At 41.8% G+C, this 8,399-nt stretch overlaps 1 long non-coding RNA gene across 1 annotated transcript in view; it reads left to right on the top strand.

Moving 5' to 3' along the window:
• The window catches only part of LOC116691612 (uncharacterized), an 18,754-nt gene extending 16,211 nt beyond the window's left edge, over window positions 1-2,543 (top strand). Inside the window, exon 3 of the long non-coding RNA XR_004332514.1 lies at window positions 2,533-2,543. This is a non-coding gene — a long non-coding RNA (uncharacterized LOC116691612). The remainder of the gene's footprint in view (window positions 1-2,532) is intronic.
• The last annotated feature ends 5,856 nt before the right edge of the window (window positions 2,544-8,399 follow it).

The following is an 8,399-nucleotide window of genomic DNA, read 5'->3' as shown; positions in this document are numbered from 1 at the left end:
GACATACTCCCTGTGGTTTCAGAGTTTCGCAGGTCGTGGAGAGGTTGTGTCCAGGGAGCTGCTGCCGGTCTTGTTAGCACAATGAGCAGCAGTCAGGGACAGTGTTTGTGCAGGTGGAAGCCCCTGCTGTCAGAGCACACATAAATCTGCCAGGGGTGGGAGTCCATGTGTAACCTGCACCTCAGCCAGGACAGACATGTTTACTGCCACAGAATAGCACAGCTACTGACCACACTGTGTCAGAGGTCGGACTCAGGTTAAACTGTTTGCATGAACCTCTGATTAACCTGTTACTTTTTTTAGTCACCAGACAGATGTGCTCATGAATTATTCATACATATAGCTACAAAAAGTAATGCACTGTTGTTCCTGTGTATCCATATGTATTACTGTATGCATCACAGTAGTCTATATCAACAAAGTTTAATTTCAGGGATTATTCAGGTGCCGGATGTCCCTAATTTCGACTGGATGTCCGTCACCTTCCGCTTTCACTGTGTGGGCGTTCTAAACTCCGGTGGATTTTTGAAGACTATGGTTACCTGTTCAATCGGACTTTTCAGTTGCATGACTAAAACAACTTTTGAACGTACACATGTTCCAAGTACCACCAAAACAAGTTCCTACCCAAGGAAGCCATTGGCTAAGCGGCGCCTAAGGAAGGAAGGTCTGGCAATGCCGGACTAGCACCCCAATGACTACAGGACGGATATCTGTGTAGGGAGAAGGTTGGAGTGGATGGGTGAGTCCTAAAACACAGAGCTTTGAAAAAAAAAAATGGAATATAATACAAAAAAGTAGGCGCTATTTTACAGCGGTTTGCCATGATTCTTCTTTCCCCCACAATGCTGTGTCACCTTGGGGAGACGACAGACCAAAGCCCACCTTGAGACCCTTAAGAGAAACAAGAGAGAGGGTTCAGCAGTAGATAGCGCAGATCATAGATAAATACATAGATGTACTGTATATATCCAACCATCCATCTTGGTCCGCTCATCCGGTATCGGGGCGCGGGGGGAGCAGCTCCAGCAGGGGACCCCAAACTTCCCTTTCCCGAAGCCACATTAACCAGCTGTGACTGGGGGATCCCGAGGCGTTCCCAGGCCAGGTTGGACATATAATTCCTCCACCTAGTCCTGGGTCTTCCCCGAGGCCTCCTCCCAGCTGGACGTGCCTGGAACACCTCCCTAGGGAGGCGCCCAGGAGGCATCCTTACCAGATGCCCGAACCACCTCAACTCTACGTAGATATAGAGATAGACAGATAGATAGAGAGACAGCATATATATATATATATATATATATATATATATATATATATATATATATATATATCATATATATAATTGAAAAAGCATCTTGTTTAAAAGTGTGCATTTGTCTACTGTGTTCTCAATTCACTACAATATAATACAACCCATTTTCTATATGTATAGTTCCTTCTGAAGAAGTAAGGAGTGTAGTGTAGTTGGCCTGGATTCCTTTAAATTGGAAATTTAAAGCAGAGGAAGAGGAAATGTCCACAACAATGTTTGACAGAATAATGTGCAGACTGTAATTACTGAGCCACACATTCAAGCTGCATTTTAAAACCTATTAACACAGTTCCTGTTCACTGACCACTCAAACATCTACTAATGACACTGTTGCTTCTGGGAACAGTTTAACATTTAATTGTCTGTGGGTCAATGTTGTGCTTTATTGAGGAAAATGTGTGTGTAGTGAGTGTTTCCATTATTTAGCTCCCACTAGTCCTTGGGGCAATAACTTCAGAGTGTGTTTGTGTGTGTGTGTGTGTGTGTGTGTGTGTTCTAGTACTTCTGTTCTTGTGCGAGATGGTTTGAGTTTGACATTCACAGTGCAAAACGTTTTGATGATCCACACACCTGTCACAGTCTTTTTTTTATGAAGCCTTATTACTTCAAAGTTGTGGAAACTAATATTGAGCACTATTTCTTGGGAAGAGTATCTTGTTGGTGGACTTCTCCATCAGCTGATGAGAACAAAGACATCTTAAAAAAACGAAACATTGACACTTTGTTTTTTAGAATGTTCATTTACATTTCTAGATCTTGTTTTTTTTTAAGCAGAGTTCTGAGCCAAAAGTAATCTCCATGTTTTTAGTTCCAGTAGAAGAGCTAATCTCCGTAAAAACTAACACACCCAGACCAAAATATCTCATCAACAAGCAGCATGTATACTCAGCCCGATGCTGGTAGTTGCCATGGTAACGTTAGTTGCTTAGTTTCAGGAAACGAGACGTGATGACCCAGTCAGGCGACGAAACATTGGCGTCAGTGTAAATTTTTGCCAAAGGTGTTGCGACTCCAACAAAACCCCACAGATTCCAAACCAAAACAAGTGTTTTTAAATTCCGTGGTGGGAATGCGAGGTGTAAACGTGTGTTTAGCTACGTGTATGAACGTAGCTAAAGATGTTCATTTTTAAACCAAAACGTAGCAATGTAAATGTAGCCTGAATGTCTTCCATTGTTCAATTGTTCTAATGTGTCTTCCATTGTTTAGCTCCACAGCGAGGAGTGTTAGAATGACCACCAAGAGATGCCAAGAAAACAGAATATCCTTTTTATTAACTAAAACTAAAACTAAAACTATTAAAAAACTATTAAAAAACATGGCAGAAGACAACTCTATGCCTCACGCCTAAAAAGTTCAATAAGTTTGCCATTCAATAATCATAGTAAATAAATAAATATAAATAATATAAGATATCAAATGAGCAAATCCAAGTGAAAAATGTTCTGTGCAACTTTTGCAAAAATGTCCCTGAAAGTAGATAGTACGGAAGAGGATTAGGGCCACGTAACATTTTTTCTTTAAGTTAAGTTTAAAGTCTGAAGTCTGAGAAGAGACAAAATTCTTAGTCTCAGAATTCTGACTTTTTTCCTCTCAGACCTCAAACACATTGAATTTATTAATTATTGTTGCACCATAGTCTGGTATAGAATATGTAATAGTTTGCCCTCTAATAATTTAGGAGTCTTTGTATAATTAGTTCTTTATGGCAATGTAAAGAGACGGTAACCCTGTCCCCAATAATACCTTTTCGAGTTTACCTTTGTCATTTGTTACATTATACTTTGTGTGTTGATCAATAATTAAAATCTGTGACAAAATACAACAGAGACGGATCTGCTTTAAGTTGTTTCTTGTACTTCTTGTTTTCGTTTTCAAATGTCATTTATTCAGTTCTATTAAATAAAATAAAAATCATCAAGAAATGTTTGGATATAATATACAACTGTAATCTTATGTGAAATAAATAGCTAACAATTCCAGCCTATGTTGTTGATGTTGTTATGGGTAGAACCGAGAGGAGAAGGTATGGATCACTGACATGCATATATATTACTAATACTTGTTGTTCACAGATGTTACCACTATTCCTGGGAAGAGTTGGATGTGTGCTGATTGTGGATGGTGGAGTGAAAGGACCGAGTGGCTGCTTGGCTCGTCCCCATGAGAACCACCTGCTTCAGAGGATGTTAAAGTGTAATCCAGCCTGCCTCTCCACAACCTCACAAAGAAAGCAGTGTGGAGTAATCTCCAGTGCCTAATCTCTAACCTTAATCACTGGGACACTGGAGAAAGAAAAAAAGGCAACAGTCTTTTTGAACAAGCGCCGCCAAATGGTGTGGGCAATTAATCTCCAATTCAGCCACACAAAACAGCCAATTTGTATGTTAAAGGAAGGATGTTGGAGGCGGTAGAAAGGGCCAGTTGTAGTAGACATTAAGGTCGGGATGTATGTGGTCTCCTTCAGTAGCAATCTGCCGCCTGGTGAATAGTGGTGTTTTGATGGTGCGCCATGTGGTGTGACCATAGACTACATAAAACCAGGGTGGGATGTAGAGGAGGTGCAAGGCCTTTTTGGAGGTTAATGATAGACGCACAAGGGCAGACAGAGCGGGGAGGAGGCTGGGATGGGTAAATGTAGAGGTCAAAGGTCAGAATAAAGCATGACGCATGATGGTTTCTTCTTTGTTCCCCATTATCTTCTAAAACACACAACTTGTTCTGGCACACCGCTGTTACACACTCTGCCATGGTGGTCCCACCAGCAGACAGATGGCCAAGAGTCCTTACTGTGGTTCAGTCACATACATCAGGGCTGTCAAACTCAAAATTTCATTAAGAGCCACATCGTAAAATTAGAATCACATCAATTGAAAAAAATATATATATAACTTGCCTTCTCACTTACAGTTTGGTCCACATAAATTCCAAAAATATCAGTAATGAAAAAGTTTTTTAGCCGTCAGAGAATTTAGCAAATCCAGAAAAACAATGATTACATTTTAGGCTTCCACACAGCCGACTCACAACTACCTGTTACACAGCCGGAATGTCAAAACTCGCTGGTTGTGTGGGAATTTGTGAGTCTCAAAATCTGCCAAAATCTGTGTTGTGTAATTGCAGTTTGTAAAACAGTTTCCCGTATTTTTGGTTTGGCGCACAACTTGGAGGGCCAAAAATGACTGTGATCCTATGAGGCCGCATCTAAATTTGCAAGGGCCGGATTTGGCCCGCAGGCCTTGAGTTGGACACATGTGAGACTTTTCTTTCTTCCTTGAAATGTGTAACAACATAGAAAGCTGGAATTACTGCTTACTTTGCAGATTTTTACATAGAAAAGCTCATAAAATACAACAGATTGTTGAAAACTTTCCGCCGGAAATTCTGTCGGATGTCTGTTCTAAACTCAGGTTTTAAACTCTGCACCAAAATGATTTATTATTTTAATTCAGGTACTCAACTGTCATACAAACCCAAAAATACAAATAAAAAATCAGCTCAGCAGCAGCTATTTTATTATACATGGAGTCGTCCTCCCGCTTAAAGGACCCATGGCATGAAAATGTTACTTTATGAGGTTTTTTAACATTAATAAGAGTTCCCCCAGCCTGCCTATGGTCCCCCAGTGGCTAGAAATGGTGATAGGTGTAAACCGAGCCCTGGGTATCCTGCTCTGACTTTGAGAAAATGAAAGCTCAGATGGGCCAATCTGGAATCTCGCTCCTTATGACGTCCTTCTAGATGGGGCTCCTTGTAATGCTTAAGATGTGTGTAAGTTGCGCAGTTGCACAAAATTAACAGTTCCCCTTAGAGAAGCTCAGTGTGTCATAAGAGGTGCCCCAGCAGTCTAAACCTACAGCCGCATAACCATAATAATAATTAAGGAGCTTGTCTATTGCAAAAATCAACCAGTGAATGAATCCGATTACCAGTAGAACAGATCTGGCAACATAGTTATATTGCTTAAAATACATCTGGGATGCAGTCACTTTCAGTTTGACCTCCATATAATAAAGCATTGTAGAGCAGCAGATGCCAGTCACCCTTTGCTGACTGGCATCAGCTGTTTGATTCATGCTTCACAAACATTGCCTCATAGATCATCGGTTACCAGCTGACTAGTAATGTCCAATCATGTTAATACGGATACGTAGTGGCCATTATAACCTGAAACTATCACCGTTACTCCGCTGATTGGCCCATCCCACAGCTCCCTCCAGCGACTTCCACCTGCAGGTATGCCAGGTCCAGGATTTTCCCGTGAATTTTTTTTGTCTGCTGGTTGGGTAGCCCGGACCCACACAGACACGACGTACCCCACATGCCCAGCACCTGCCTCTCTAGTGAAAGCAGCAAACGGACTAGTACACAGTTCATAACAAAACAGGTTAGTTTGTGCATCAGTGAATTGTTGTATCTCTAGAAATTAATTTATTAATCATAATATTATGTATATAATAACACAAAGCAAATTTAGGACCTAGGTGAAATAACTTTATGGAATACTCCTTTTAATGCTGGTACACTAAACATGCATGGTATTACTTTGTAGGTATTACAATGCATTATTGTAATGCTGTTGGGCTTTAAAAGCAGTGTGATATGTTATAATAATAAGTAATAATATGTTTTTGCAGGGACATATTTTGAGTTCTCGTGTTGGGGAGGTTTAATGGGACATTGTGCTGTTTCTTAGCTGGTTTTGATTGCCCATTGGGCTGGTTTTGTCATACAGACCTGGCAACCCGGTCCACCACCCCAACCTCATCCAGATGTTAGCACGTTTGTCAAGGGGGCATTAGTTCAATTGTATCCTCATAACTGCTTTGTGTCTTTGAGTGCTCACTCACAGAGCAGAGTGTTTTCTAATACATCTAATTTATAACCATTTGATATAAAAGTTCAATGCCTTGGTGGAAATTTCCAACTTAAGTGCGAAGGGTGTAGGGAGTTGGGTTGGGTACTGGAGGGTCGCTAGTTCAAGTCCCCATATGAATCAAAGTGTGTTAGTTGACTAGTAGCTGGAGAAATGCCAATTCACCTCCTGGGCACTGCCAAGGTGCTCTTGAGCAAGGCACCGAACCCCCAACTGCTCACGGTGCCATGGGAAACCCCCCTGCTCCGACATCTCTCCATTGCAGCCAATGGCAGTATAGCCAGCAGATATTGTCATTGTATACAGTCTGATTAGCAACTTGAGACCACTTGCAGTTTGACTTGAAAGATGACGTCATATGAATGCAGAAAATGTTATTTTTTTAAAAGCTAATAAAATGCTTCATTGTCGTCAGAGAGTAGCCAATGGGTTCAGTGAATGCAGTTTGGCCAATGCCTCTTTTTTGCTCTCCACACAGAGTGTTTACCTGCATGCAACCAAAGCCCCCTCAAATGTGATTGGTCAATACTACTCACACTATTAACTGAAACCAGAACACCTCGATAGGAACCTCTTATCTCGTCGCCTACAGATTCTGCAGAGATTATCATTCAAGTTACAGCAAGTGATATGATTGGCTGTTGGCTCACCTTGGGTAATGGCTTGAAGTAACTAAAGTTGATGTTACGGTGTCATTCTAACAGAGATTCTACTATCTTGTCGCTCCTCCAGTGTAAACTAACTTTCACCAAAACACATTGGAGCCAGGCGTTAGCATGTCCTGAGCACGCACGCCGCCGGCCTCGCCTCCGAGTCTCGTAAAGATGCAGCCCACAGTCCAGAAGGGGCTTTTCATACCTCTTTCTGCCTGGCTTTGATGAGGGGGAATCAGAGATAAAGCTGTCTTTGCCTGGCGAAAACAGAGACACACATGCAGCCGGGAGGAGGAGAAGGAGGGAAGGTGTTCTGTTTCAGGATTCACAGGAATTAGTAGTGAAAGGTTGTGAAAATAACACCGAGGCCCAAGCTGTGCGTGAAATTGTGAACAGACGGATTAATGGGACTGTAAAAAGAGCATTAAAGCCCAACCCCACCCCCCCAAACCACTTCACAAAGGTTTGCCTGAGTGTGGGACAACACGCTCTACAAGGTCTCTGCTAGTGAGTGTGTGTCTCTGTGTGTCTGTGTCACTGTGTGTGTCTCTGTGTGTGGTGGAATGGGTCAAACAACACAGGACTTTCACCCCGGAGACCAGGGTTTGTGTCCTAAACCCAACTGTCCCGTTCTTGTCACGCATTCTTTACCTTAACCTAACTGCGTCAAAAGTGACACCAATTGTGACGGTCCGGAACAAAGAATGTTCAGATATGACGCTAAAGGAGACTTTTAGCGTCAATAACAATGTCAAAGGCACCTGACCAAGCGTCCGTATTTTATGCAGTGGGAGTGAGAATGTGTTGATTTTGCAGAGGCACAGGACTTTTACCCAGGAGACCGGGGTTCGTGAACCCCCACGCTTAATCTTTTCCCTTTCTTGTGCCGCACGTCAGCGAAACGTCCGTCCCGACGAAGGGCTAGACGCGACCCGAGAGCGTCAAATGTTGACCCCAAGAGTCCTGAGCAACACGTCAACATATGACGCTAAAGGAGACTTTTTGCATCAATAACAAACGGCATGATGCGAGTGAAAAAATTTGTTGATCAGGGAACCATGCTATTTTTGGGAACAAACGCGAGTTGCACCCGGCATGCTGCTGGCAGTGTGACAGGTAATAGTCCCCTGTCAACACACTTCACAGTGTGTACATAACACAATAATATTAAATAAACATGTCCCATAGACAACTAGAGCTCACTGGGTCCTCGGTAATAAAGAAATAAAAGTAATTTGATTCTTGATAAAACTCAAAAGGACAGACACACATCCAGATATGCAGACAGAGACTCCATTCATTTAGATGATGTTCATGAAAAAAACTTAAAACATGGTATTCTAACTGTTTGAATAACATTAAAAAACAGTCAAAAGACAAAATATGTTTCCCTCAAAACATGATTGAGAATGCAAATGGGAACATCATTTTCAGAAGACAGGGCTAAACTGAGAGCACACTACATTATTATAGTATTTACAATGAAAAGCACCAAAATGAAGCAAAACTGTGATCTAGGACAGTAGCCAAAGCGTGAGTGCAGCAAGATAATAAT

The sequence above is a fragment of the Etheostoma spectabile genome, chromosome 6 (assembly GCF_008692095.1).
Source record: "Etheostoma spectabile isolate EspeVRDwgs_2016 chromosome 6, UIUC_Espe_1.0, whole genome shotgun sequence".
Taxonomy (NCBI): domain Eukaryota; kingdom Metazoa; phylum Chordata; class Actinopteri; order Perciformes; family Percidae; genus Etheostoma; species Etheostoma spectabile.
The sequence above is the reverse complement of the archived record's forward strand: the minus strand, read 5'-3'. Positions and strand labels throughout refer to the sequence as shown.